Below are 14320 nucleotides of genomic sequence, written 5' to 3'. Positions count from 1 at the left end.
AAAAAAAAAAAAAAAAAAAAAAAAAAAAAAAAAAAAACCAGCAAAATCTGAATGTATTACTATGCAATTTCATGTGAAAAGGAACAAAACCAGACTGTTTTCTTGGATAATAATCAAATATTGATTTTCTAATTGCTGTTTTATCTTCACCCAAATCATCACTTACTGATGGAGACAGTTCTGCCTCTGGTTTAAACGTGATTTGCTATAGTTTATGTAAACTGTTCAAAATTGATATGTCTACCTGTAAAACTTTTACATTTGAGTTGCCGTGAGTTGCTGTGCTTATGTGATTCCTGTTCCTAATGAATCTTCTAATCATTAGATGTGAATACGGATACTCAAAATATGACAGGGAGAGAAGCTAAGGGAATGTAATTGAATACGTGCTATTCATAAAGTCATTGTAATGCTATGTAATATTAATACAGTGATCATCTACAGACTAAATACAGTTTCTGGATGCCACAAGAAATGTGGGATGACTGTCTTGACAAAGGAGCCTATATCTTTCCTTCAACACGTCGTTAAGCCTTGAAAACATTAGCCAGCCATTTGAATGTGTTTGAAAAGCAAGGCAGGTTTCCTTGGACAGCTTTCTGAAATTGAAATATATCGATTCTGTCACATTCACACGTTTATTTAATACAGAGATATTCTGGCTCTGGCTCATGGCCTTTTGGGGTTAAACAGACCTTTGGTCCAGCCTTGTAGCACCACTCTGATGCTCTGAGAAAACAAACTCGTTCATGCTGTAGGTAATTTTCAGTGTGACCTTTTATACACAAGCTGCAATCTCTGGCGTTGATAAGCCGATTCATAAAGTAAGAGTTTGCTTTGTAAGCCAGTTTGAGTCTCAGCTTATGCATATAAATAAGTTACTTTGAGACCATGATCAGTGCTGAGAAAATTCCAGCTTCTGAGTCACATACAAAGGAAACCAAAAAAAAAAAAGGGGGGTATGGAACAGCAAGAAGACTAAGAAGACGCTCATCTTCTCCTAAAAATAAATAAATGAATCTCATTTTTAACTCCCTTAGCAATTTCAAATGAAACTACAGTTTTCTGTAGACCAAATTTTAAGAAGGGGCAGAATTCACCATTGTTTATTTTATTTTATTTTTTTTTAAACATGTGAAATTGCTTCCTTCCTCTGCAAGAATGAAAATGATGAAGGGAAAGTAAGTGCTCTTGTGGGCAGTTCCTCTCAAAGTAAAATCCTCAAATGTTAATTAATAATGAAAACCATCAAGAAATGTCTCCCGGGTGCTTAATAATGTGAAAACCCTATTGGAAATAGATGTTTCTCATGAGAACAGACAAGAGTTTTTGTTTTTTTTTCTTAGCTATTTTATTACTCCTGTCAGTTGCTGTCTCAGCTCACTCATCTTCTACATTAGGGGTACATCAAAGCTGCTGAAGCTTGGAGACCACAAGAATAAGTGTCTCCATACAATCAGGTTCTAAATTATCACCAAAGACCATCTAAAAATTGTGCAAATGTTGTGAAATTATGTCACAATACAGAAAATAGCTTCCAGAATAGTACTTTTATTTTTACAGTAACTTTTGGGATAGATATCTTCCCATTTTGTTACTAAATCAATCTGGAGGCTGGCTTTTAAGGAATGCCCACCCAAAAGTGTAGTGTCTCAATAAGAGGACCAAGAGATGTCAGCCTTTGGAGCTGATGGATGCCAGGAAATGCACTCTTTGTGGAAAGACAACTTGCACCATTAGTCTGAACCTGTCTGGAGCACTGTTATTCATATGCAACGTCTGTAAGCAAGATCAGTGATTGTAGTGCATAAAATTCACTGCCACGGTGCTAAGCACCACGCAGCCATTTGCTCACTCCCCACCTCCTGGTAGGATGGGGGAGAAAATTGGGAAAAAAACCCCAGCAAAGTAGAACTCATAGATTTACTAGGAAAGAAAAGGAAGAGGAAAAAAACATATTGTTGTATTTTATACGTTATTAGCTTCTGTACGAAACAGGTGATGGACAAGCAACTGCTCACCACCCACTGACCAATGCCCAGCCAGTCCCCAAGCAGCAGCTGCCTACCAGCCCAACTTTCCACTGTTCTTCATGTTTTGGGTTGGTTTTTTTTGCATGATACCATATGGTGTGAAATATTCCTTTGGCCAGTTTAGGCCATCTGTCCTAATTCTGTCCCCTCTCAGCTCCTTGTGCTGGCAGATCAGTACAAGAAGCTGAAAACCTGAAATGTCCCTGTTTCATACAGCAGAACTCAGCAACAACTGAACATCCTGTGTTACCAACATTGTTTTTCTCCTAAAGCCAAAACAGAATCTTACTAGACACTTTGAAGGAAAAGTCAACTCTGTCCCAACTGGAAACAGGATATCCAACAATACTAAGGCAGAAGGGACCCCTTTCTGGGAAGGATGCTATTTTCTTCTCCTTTTTGGCATATTTAAATGCCAAGTAAAATTGTCTTCCTTTCACAGGAATGTTAAAGTATACATACCTATCGGGCCAACTTCTGCTCTTCTGAGCTGTTAAAATCCCAGAATAATTCAGCAGGGATAAGTGAGAGCAACACATTGCTCAAAAGATAGTGAGCACCAGCATTCACTAGACAAGAAAGCTGTAGCTTCTTGCAAGATGATTATTAGAAAAGGAAGAATGTGATTTCAGCAGCAAATATTTTGATCGTGTCTGTATTTGGTGTAACAAAAGAAACCAAAACAATATATTCTGCTCCTTCCTCACTAGGACAAATGAATATCATTAGATTACAAAGAGCGAAACTTACACCTACAGGTGTTTTGTCATGCTTTTTATTTCCTTTTTTTTTTTTTTCATCTGGTAAACTTGCACTGATTTTTCACTGCTGTTGAGTCACTGTCTGAGGAAATATGTCAATATCACTTTTCCACTTGAGCCTGTACACAGGGTTGCCACGGGATCAGATGATTCTGTGTCTGGTTGCTTTTATTCTGCCACTTTCAACAAAAGAGAGCCCCAGTTAGGAACTTAATGAGTATTGTTGCCATCTTCTTTCTCTCAGAAAATAAGAAAAAAGAACAAAAAAAAAGTCTTTGCTAAATAGTTCATTTCAGCCCCATTTCTATGGGAGCAAGAAGAGATGAAGGAGCAGCTGCCAGCCAACTATTGCATTGCTGAAATTCTGGCCAAGGCAGCTGGCCGCTATGAGGAGCTTCAGTCGCTATTGAGGCTGTCCACTGGGTTGCTAAATGTGAATGTTTCATCTTGTGAGGAGGAGAAACAAAACTCTGCACCAGATTTAAAGAATCTGATAAACTGGACATATTTTTCTGTAGGATCTCTACAAATTCTGTGATTATCAGGACAACCTATGACTGAAATATACTCTTTGCTAAAAACAAGAGCATAGTGACAAGGTAATCTTTCTGCTAAGGTGACTGAATGCCCTTGGACTTTCCGTTGTCATAGCACTCACAAAGTAAGACATTGGTGGGTAGCACCGTTAATGCAGGTATGTCAGTTCTAGCACTTAGCTGAGTGAAAAAGACACCTAGTAGATATGGCATTAATGGATTGGGTCAAAGACACTTTTTATTATCTGCTTTGATCATAGCTCCATTCCCTAACTCTCTGCTATCATAGCACAGGACTGAATTTTTCAATCAAACTCAACCTTCCAGTCCCAAGTCCTCTACTTCTCCTTTCCATATTGCATGCCTTAAGGAAAAAAAAAAAAAAAGAAAGAAAGACTACTCTGCTTGTAATCGTGGTCTGAGGCATCTCCATTCCTTCTAAACTTGATGTTTCCAGCACAGAACCCCCAACTACTCACCAGAGTTTTCCCCCACATGCCCTGGTTTGAATGGTTGCCCACCCTTTCATAGCCTCTGTTCTCACTCCTATTTCAGAGTGGATTTCAAATATGAGGATGCAAGCTGCTTTTACAAACAATCCAAACAAAGCTCCAAAGACAGAAAAGTAGGACATAAGGAAAAGATCTATCATAGTGCATTTCTTTTTATAGACTCTACCTGAAATTGAGTGTGTGAAAGGGAGAGCTACTCGAGCCGGTGCCACAATGCGATATAAATGGGCTTAGTGTTACGAGGTGCAGTGGAACTACACTGACCTAATTTGTGGGAGCTGAAAACCTGGTCAGCAGCTTGCAGTGCCTACTGTTATGTGTGTTTGTGCTCTGCTTTGGAAAACAGTGAACAGGAGTGTTTAGCTATGCTTTGCGCCAGCAAAGAAATGCATAATATAAATCTCTACATGATAAACGCTTTCCTTCTTTCCCCATCATTCAATTCTAGTTAGAATCATCTTCTGATACCTTTGCCAATGCCTGATTTCTTTCTTTCCATTTTCTTATAACATTCCCCTTAAGCATCTCTCAAAAAAAAAAAAGAAAAAGAAAAAAAAAGACAGTCAGGACTCTGTATTAGGTAACTAATGATTTTTCATTAAACCTAACATAGCAACTGAGGGTAAAACAAAATAATATGACTATGTCAGACATGTCTTACATTCTGTCCATGTAAAAGAATAAGAATATCTTGATCTGGTATAATTTAGGAGAGCTCAATAGAGCATGGATTTACAAACCAGTCATGACCTTAAATGGCACGCTGTTCATCTGAATAAAATATCTGCCAAAGTACATTAGGATTGGCATACTTCAGAGTTGCTAGGTGCCACAGTGCTCAGATCTAGCAGGATCGGCATTAAGTGTTTCCAAGAGTATAAGCAATGGGAGCACATCTGTGCTTTAATAGCCAGATCTCCCTTTTACCAGTCCTTCAGCCACATTATGGAAGTATAGCAGGAACACTACCGACAGTCATGCTTTTAAAAGAGCTGCTGTAAAACTCAATCTGTATATGCTAACAAAACATGAAAAATCAATACATTTTTGAAGACTAATAGCCAATTCACACTGAATAGATTTTGTCCCTATTGTAGGTTGGATATTGAAACAACTGTTTGTGTTGGCTTGCAGCATTCTCTTTCCAAATGATGTCCAGAGACAAACTGAAATCTGCAGCAGGCTCTGGAGCAGTCTGAGAGGATTTTTCTCTAAATGCAGCTGTACATGAGATTTGGACATTATACAAGTGAAATCATACACTCCTATTCCAAATGTTATCTGTGCCATTGCACAAGTAATTTCATGGCATTTTGAATGAACTGTTTCCCTGTTTTGTACCCATTTTGCTGAAGAGGATTGCTTGAAAATGAAAATCAGTGCTGTGCTTCTAGGAAAGGAGTGAGGCAGGGTGCAAGCTGTCTTGCCCATAGACTCAAATCACCCAAGCAATTTCAAAAATTAAAGCCTGGCCTTGGTGATAGCCAAGAGGGAAGCACCCAGGAGTGATTGCAAGTTGCGTCAGGAAATGAGGCAAGCTAAAAGGCTGGCTATCTGAAGTCTGCCTGCCGTGCTTTGCAGAATGGTTACAGCGATGTGTTTCCTCAGAGTTGCTACAGAGAAAAGAATATTATCTAAAAAAACAGTGAATGAACCACTGACACTACTGAAAACCACTTGTCAGAGATATCCCAGAGTGTGAGCTCTACCAAAAGGAAAGAAATGTGGCAAGCTGCACAGTCTGAATTCTACCCACTGACTTTACGAATATTGGCCTTTGGAAGATGGGCTGTTGGTCTGAGCTGTGCAGTCACTCTCAGCCTTGCTGCATCCATGTGGCATGGACCAGAATTTCATCAAGGACAATGGAGTGTCTGCAAGCTTTCCATCCCCAGAGCACTCCAGCTGAGTGCACATAGTTCCTGTGAGCACATATATACTTGCTTAGGGCTGCAAGAAACAAGGTAATATAAAAGCTCAGTATTTAGCTGCCTTCAGGCATGGCCTTGGGGTAGGCCCCATGAAACTTTAGTTGGATGCTGCTGGTTCTTCCATGCTATTTAAGGAGTTAGGCTATGTGAACTACAAATGCATGTAAGTTGCTCATGCAGAGAGTTTCAAAAGAGTATAAGGAAGTATTTGGAAGCCTGAATTCAGAATCACTTTTCATTGAGATCTGCCTTCTTCTATCTCTCAGGTGCTTTTGGTAGCAGAAACTGGTATTCATCCACCAAACTTTAGCAGAAAGCACTTTAGCTCGTGAGTATTCAGATATGGACACCAAACCCAAATATTACACACCCAGTGGTACAGAGATCAGAGGTTCAATTCTGTCTGTGTTGGAAAAAAAATTGCCTCTTTGATCTGACTTTTCCCTAAGGAACACAGATATAAGAAAGGCGAAACTTCAGTAGAGAAAGATGGATGAATTGTCTAACCCGAAATTATGGACATGGGAACACAAGAAGGCATGAGTGCTCTAACCTTCACTGTTTTAGAATCATAGAATGGCCTGGGTTGAAAAGGACCACAATGATCATCCAGTTCCAACCCCTGCTGTGTGCAGGTCCAGCTTCTCATCCACCAGGACCCCAAGTCCTTCTGCGCAGGGCTGCTCTCAAGGAGATCTTCCCCCAGTCTGTATCAGTACCTGGGATTGCCCCAACCCAATGCAGCACCCTGCACTTGGCCTCGTTGAACCTCATTAGGTTCACATGGCCACTTCTCCATCCTGCCCAGGTCCCTCTGGATGCTTCCCTTCCCTCCAATGCATCGACTGCACCGCTCAGCTCGGTGCCATCTGCAAACTTGCTGAGGCTGCACTCGATGCTATCATCTGTCATTGATGAAGATGCTGAAGAGCACCGGTCCCAAGACCGACCCCTGAGGGACACCGCTTGTGACCGGCGTGCACCTGACACAGAACCATTGATCACAGCCCTGTGGCTGCAACCAGCCAACCAGTTCCTCATCCATCAAGCAGCCCATCCTTCAAATCCATATCTCTTCAATTTAGAGAGAAGGATGTGCTGAGGGACCATGTCAGAGGCTTTGCAGACGTCCAGGTAGATGACATCCACTGCCCTTCCCCCATCCACTGATGCCTCACTCCATCATAGAAGGCCACCAGATTGGTCAGGCATGATCTGCCCTTGGTGAAGCCATGCTGGCTGTCTCGAATCACCTCTTTATCTTGTATGCTCCTTAATGTAGCTTCTAGGAGGATCTGCTCCTTGATCTTCTCAGGCACAGAGGTAAGGTTCAGTAGCCTGCAGTTCCCTGGATCTTCCTTTCTCCCTTTCTTAAAATTGAGAGTAACGTTTCCCTTTTTCCACTCACTGGGAACTTCAGCAGCCAGCCATGATTTTTCAAATATGGTGGAGAGCATCTCAGCAACCACATCAACAATATCTTTCAGAATCTTGGGATGGATATCATCCAGCCCCATGGACTTACATACATTCAATTTCATGAGGAGGGCTCAGACTTGTTCCACTGTTAGAGTGGGATGGAATCTGTTCCTCTCACCCACACCTGGAGGCTCAGGGTCCTGGCAGACATGGGGAGCCTGACCACCAGTGAAGTCTGAGGCAAATCACTCATTGAGTACTTCAGCTTTTCCTATGTCTGAGGAAGCCTGCTCTCCATTACCTTCAGCAAGTCAGCATTTTATGTGCTTTAAACAGGAAGCCCTGCTGCGATAGAGTTGTAGCTCTATTTGCACTGTTGGCTGTTTAAATGTCAGCTGTTTTGGATTTGTAGAGACATGGAGCTGGAAAATTTCCTGTGAAAGACTGTCGCTTGTAGGTCCCAAGAGAAAAATATCTTCCACAAGTTGTAAACTGGGTGGGGAAAGGAGCAACAGGCTAAGGTAGGGGTGGGGGTCAGGATGCTATTTCAAGGCCTCTATACTCTCTACTGTCATTATCACATTCACTGTATATTTTGCCCACCTGGAAGCTGTTCTTCAGTAGTAGAGACCATGTGATGAGTGTGTGCTGAAAGTGACCAGTGTACTGTGTTTAACAGGACAAATCAGAGGAGCAGCACACCTTGAGTCAAAGTTCAGCATCTCTTAAGACACACTGCAGTAAGGAGGTAAGAGTCCAGATTGCCTTATCCTGCTCTTGTGCCAAGAACACGTAGCTTTTTCTGCTGCTTTATTTGTGTCACATTATTGGGTTTTGATTAGTGATTTCAAGTAGCTGTTGAAGTTGTGGATGTGGGGTTTTTATATAGAAATCAAGATCTAATTGTTATGTAGCCAAAATTCTAGTCTCCTGGACAGTACACAGTACACTCATGTATATAAACTCATGGAGATATAGAGTTTCTGTTATCACCTTTATTATAACTCTGAGAAGTGAGAAACATAGAAATAAATATAAAGGATTGTATTTTTTATTTTTTTTTTCCTAATTGGAACAGCTGTATTCTACTATGGAAAATCAGAGAAGCCAGAAATGAGCTGTATCATACATATTCAACACATGCATATGAGATTATGAAGTGTTCTTAGAGTTTGTCAGGAACAGCTAATAATAAAGACAAAGTAGGATTAGAGGAAGTTACTGCCAGATCTTACAGACTGAACTAGAAGAAGTGATTATGAGAGATACCAGGCAGCAGTTCATCAATAATATGTGAGCACGCTGTTGGGGTTTCCAGCTAACTTAAGGGTGGGTAAGATAGACATTTCTAATGTCTAAAATCAGCATTCATAGCACAAGCTGAACTGGTTCTAAAAAGGAAAGAATGATGAAAAGGACTGATAAACCTGCATACATCCTTTTAGAGTGTTTTTCAGGCTCAAGCTTTTGAATAGCAATTATGGAGAACATTATTTTTCATTTCAGTTTATGTCCTGGTAATCAATTATACACAGAGTTAGATAGCAGCCCTTTTGCTTCACCATTAGTAGAAAGAAAGCAAATAAAAGTGAGATTACTGAACATAATGAGTTCTTCTCCTTTTCTTTCTCTATGTTCAATGTTAACTGAGTTAACCATGGATTTTCCACTTTAAAGGAGAACCGGCTGTACACAATGAAGCTCTCTTTGTTGTATTCTAACACTTCTTCCATTCTCCGTTCTGCTCATGATTGCAATTTTTTTAATTTTCTGGCTAAAGATGACTCACATATGATCTCTACAGGAGACCATAAACTGTGTATCTGTATGGCTGAAGTGTTACCAGCCATCCCCTGAGGCAGGAACTGGTTGGTTGCCCAGAGGGGCTTTCTTGACCCCTTGCATATCATACATGGTAGTATATGCTCCATGACTTCTTGTGTTGTCGTGTCTCTCTACTGCTGGTAGCTGCTATCTCTAAGCATACACAGAATAGTAGCTGCACAAAGCAAATAAAAAAATGACAGCAGTAATGAATCAGGTTGGCCACACAGACAGAAGGAGATAGATGAATTGTGTTTTCATATTTTTGCTTTCAGAGAGACACAGCATCCTAGAAGCAGCTCTGCTGTTTGCTCACAGCAGCCACAGCTATTTGCCAAGTTAGGTCAGAGCGAAAGTGCAGTACTCAAGGAAATCCTTGCTGCCTATGAATTTGCTTACTCCTTGTAGAAAGATGGAAAATGTCCTTCATGAAAAGAGAAAACATGTATACAGTGGTTATAATTCAATAAAACTTGGCCAGGTACTGTACTCCTGGCCCCATGGTGAGGTAATGGTAACTTTCCCACAAAGTCTGTGCTATTTGAAGCCTTCAGAGTTTTGTGGATCCTTAGATGGCACTGAGGGCATGTCAGAGTGTTTAGTGATGGGACATCTGCAGAATCCACTGGGAACAGCCTGTTGGAAATGTCCACAATCTTTGTCTTGGAGAGTTGGTACAGCCCAAGCAGTGCCAGGGAGAGTGCTAACAAAATGCTGTCAACTACCAGGAGCATGTTGCTCAGCTTCTCTCTCTGTTCTTGTTTTATTTAGCAAAGTAATTGAAATGGAAGGGACTCCCAGCCTGTTCCCACAGGCGGTGTGGAAGCCTTCAGCCATCTGGCACAGAGGCTGCACCCACACAGGCACTGCTGCAAAAAGTGCACGTGGCCATACGATACCAAGCACGCTTTCCTTGTCTCTGCCCTCGTTTTCCCATCTCCAGAGATGGCTGAACAGCCATCAGCAAATTGATAAAGCCAAATTCAAGTTTTAATTAAAGGAATCTCTAGTCTCCAGCTTTTGCTATTAGGCATCTTAATAATCTTAAGTACGAATTCCTGTTTTTCATTTTGTGTGATTAACTCTTGTAAGTAATGTTGTAGTTCTCCTAAAATGTGTTGCTTGTAAAACTTGATTTTTGCAGACCTGTTTTAAGGCCTCGTTTCAAAATAATCACCCTCCAGTTAATCCACCCATCAGTTAAAGCTGAGGCTTTAGGCCTCAGGAATGTATGCACCCTGTGCATTTCTGCACAAGCAGAGGTCCTGCATCCTTGGAGACATCAAGGTCAGACTGGATGTGGCTCTGAGCATTCTGATCTATCTGTAGGTGTCCCTGTTCATTGCAGGGTAGTTGGATTAGATGGCCTTTAAACATCCCTTCCAGCTCAAACGAATCTATCATTCTATGCCTGCACTCAGGTAACACTCCTCCATTGTTACAGACCCATCACACGTTCAGTGGAGACCCCACTAAGTGCGAGGAAATCATTAGGACCTCTGAGATAAAGAACTATACACTGCAAAGTGTAGTTTTAAATTTTATATATATACATATATATATATGCTATATATATATATATAGCATTGTAGGATATTCATGCAAAAACAAAACACTGAGCTTTCTGACAAACAAGTTAAGTGTACGATATATAGAAACCTGGCAAGATCTTTCAGCAACTGAGGGAGTAGGTTGAATCAACTATCTGTGACCCATGAGATAAATCTGATACTGGAATACCAGGATTAAATGGAGGCAGCTTCTCTGGAGAATGAAGTTTATTTTACCCCCTCCCATTAGCAGTGCCTAGAGCAGCAGATGCTCCGTGCTGTGGCAGCCAAGGAAGGATCATGCTGCTGCACACTCCTATCCCAGCATGGCTGCCTCCAGCTCTGCCTTAAAGTATTTGTATTTTGGCATCACCCTTGGTCAGATGGTGCATTTTTCAGGACCAGATCACTTCTTAGGTGTAAAATATTCTCCCCAGTGGATCTTGCTGCCAGCTTCTTTCTGCTATGAGTAGGACTGCTGATGAGGGCATGGGGAAGGTAGTGCTGCTGAAAGAGCAGCTTTCACACTCTGGTCATGTATCATGAAGCGGGCACTGCTTTCGGAGCTGCAGGCACATCAGTGCTAGAGTCTGTGAGAGGTACCGAGGCTAGCCCTAAGCTAATGGGATGAGACAGCCCTGGGGCAGCTCTGCCATGGCTGCAGTGCCACCAGACCAAGCAAACTGATCCCTGCTTCACCAGCTTGGTTACCTCAAGTAAACTCAAAGATCACAGCGCTGCAAATTGAGATGTAGCTGAGTACTATCAGCTCTAACGTTAGAGGACAGCAGTAAAAAGGGAATTGCACCCAGCCTTTATTTTTGTGTGCAGCCCTTAAGGGTCAGAAATAATTTGTCCCCAAGTATGTTTAAATATAGATTCTGCTATTGAAAAAGTCACGCAGTATAGGTTTAGTAGAGTATTCCTTGAGAGCTGTGAAGCACACAAGTAACTGTTTCATATAAAGTCCAGTTGTGCAAATTCCTGGTCCAAGATGCAAACCACAGTCTGTTTCTCTTATGCATTACCATCAATGTATATATAATTATATATACTATATATATATATAACTAATATATAATTATTTGCTGGTTCTTTTTTCAAATAAATTATACCTACATCACCAGACATGTAATTCCAGAATCTTTTCTTTTTACAGCTTGATACTCTCTTCCTTTCAGAGGAGCTCAGCAAAGTCTGAGAGAGGAAAGCATAAGCAATAATTTCCTCATATATCCCATCTGAAATGAGCTTTATGAGGGATATAGATGCATTATTCATCCCATGTACTGGCACATTAACAGTACAGAGTTGTTACCTATTTTGCATCTAGGTAAAATAATGTACAGGTACAGATTTTCTTGCCTGAGAATATGACACAAACTTTAAGGCTCAGATTATCGCAGGAGTTTCCCCTCGCAGTTCCTCAGTTTCCCTGGGCAACACTTTGCTCTGTGCATACAATTGATTGGTGTTTTCATTTGCACTGGTTTCATTGCAACACGTTTCTCTCACTGCCCAGACAAATGGGAGGAGGAAAGTCTATAAATCGATGATGATCCTACTGACCCTGCTTGTGCCTCTTCTCTACTCCTTGAAGTGTCTGTTCATTCTCAGGCTTTCTAAGTTCAGCTTCAGATTTCCTCACCACTTTTGTATAATTTCCTTTTTAAATAATATCTGGTTTAATATCTTCAAAACATGAAGATGAGATATGAAAATCACTACTGATTACACAAATAAGCAGTTTTAATGCAGTATTAAAAACGTGGTTCTTCTACACAACTAACCTTGCATGGATTTACATACATCTCTGAGCTTCTTAGGGCAAAGAACCTGTAATTTGCCACAAAGCAGCTCTTGTATTGTGGAGTGGCATTCATAATAATAGTACCAGGTAAATAACACAGGGATTCAAAGACAAAATTTATCCCTTAAGGTCAATCTGGATTAATATAAGAAAAGTCCTCGAGGGAATTTAGGAACTATGAAGCAAGGAAATGGATTATATTAATCTGTAAATTCCATGTTTCTTTTGAGGACTGACAGATAAAATGCAGATAATAGTTTTTATTTGGTTATTAATGTTAGTGCTATTAACGTTTTGGCAATGGATGTCCATTACACATTATATCCAAGATACAATTATACCAACTGTGGGGCAGCTGCCAATTATTCCCCACAAAAGCCCATTTGCACAGCTCTGTTGTGCAGTTTGTATACTGAAACTGTGCATACTGACCCAATTGTTGTGCAAGCCCCCTTCTGTTCAATTGCTTATACACCTAAACTTAATTCTGCTGAAATTCCTGTTGAGGTGCCTTCTCAATTCTGCTGTGGCTAATGATGTGGAGACGCTCATCCTCATGGAGGCCTACAGCACAATGCTGAGTAACTAAGAGCCTAGATAACATTGGATGAGATCTATGTGGTTAGTAGGTTTCCCTTCTATAAGCCAGCCCCAAAGGAGAGTCTCAAGTAAGACCCATGCAGAGGTCCCATGAAGATCCATGGTGCTGCTTGCCTTGCTGTCCTCCTGCCTGCAATGCAGTGCCTTATGGTAGAAGTATTCACGAAGAACAGATTGGGGTGAAAACTTCAATACTACCTATGTTTGGAACCCAGGTACCATGCAAACTTCATAACCACTCACCTATAAAATCATATTAGATGTTGAATTGCTTTGTATACAGTAAGACACTTCTAAGAAGATATATGCTACTTCCTCAGGAGAGGCTGCAGTGCGGTGGCTACATCATTCTCCTGAGAACTGAGGCATGTCAGTTCAAATTCCAGCTCTGATCAGAGATGACATTTCATTTTAGGTGTCCCATCTCCTCCTTGCAAATTCTTAAATGAGTAGTGCTGCTAGCATTGCTTGGCTTTGTATAAAAATTGTACTTATTCAGTGGGAAAAGGAGATAGTGCTTTTTAAAAATTAATTAAAGCACATAAATTATGTGAATGGGGAGGTCTGGATTCCTATTTCAAGCAAAGCACTTCAGGAAAAACAGGGGATTCTCTGCAGACCCCTCAATCTCATGCTTACTGCTTGCTTGTAGATTTCTTTTCTCTTAGAGGGAAATGAGGACCAACCCTGGTTCTCCACATCTTTCTGACAGCTGAGATTTGGGGGATCTCTGAGGGATGTTACTACCTGATTGCTTTTGGTGAGAAAATCTCTAATGCTCCTACAACACAGAGGGATTCTACAGTGAACCCCAGTGTGGCAGATGTGGAGTCCACAGCACACAGTGGAATGCTGTGTGGAGGTCCGTCACCCTACAGCAGGCATCAGTGCAGTGCTTTTCTCCACACGGAAAGCAGTGTGAGAAATTAGTGCATCAACTTTGTCACAGCACAACGGCTGCAGGGAAAGCTCATAATGATGCCATAAAATAGATTGAAAGGTAATTTCTAATTAATCACGTTCATCCAGCAGCCTTAAAATTTTTGAGAATTAGCCCAGCAATTTAAACTTCAGCACACACTGTCATGGTTACTTCAGAGCTTAGTATATATCACACTCAAACAGGCAGAAAAGAGTTTGAAACAACTTTTAACCAGAGATGGGGGAAGAGTATTTGCTTTTAAAATACAGGATGCTATTTGTGGAAAGAATGCATTTTTGATGAAGCGTTCAGAATCAGCTGATACATGTGATTGATGTCCACAATCACTGCACACTTCTTAATCCTTCCACTCCAATAAACGTTTCAAGCTTACATTTTGGATTTCATTAATACTTAGACAC

Source organism: Lagopus leucura, unplaced genomic scaffold (genome assembly GCF_019238085.1).
Source record: "Lagopus leucura isolate 7727_CA_CO unplaced genomic scaffold, USGS_WTPT01 Super-Scaffold_100004, whole genome shotgun sequence".
NCBI lineage: Eukaryota > Metazoa > Chordata > Aves > Galliformes > Phasianidae > Lagopus > Lagopus leucura.
The sequence above is the reverse complement of the archived record's forward strand: the minus strand, read 5'-3'. Positions refer to the sequence as shown.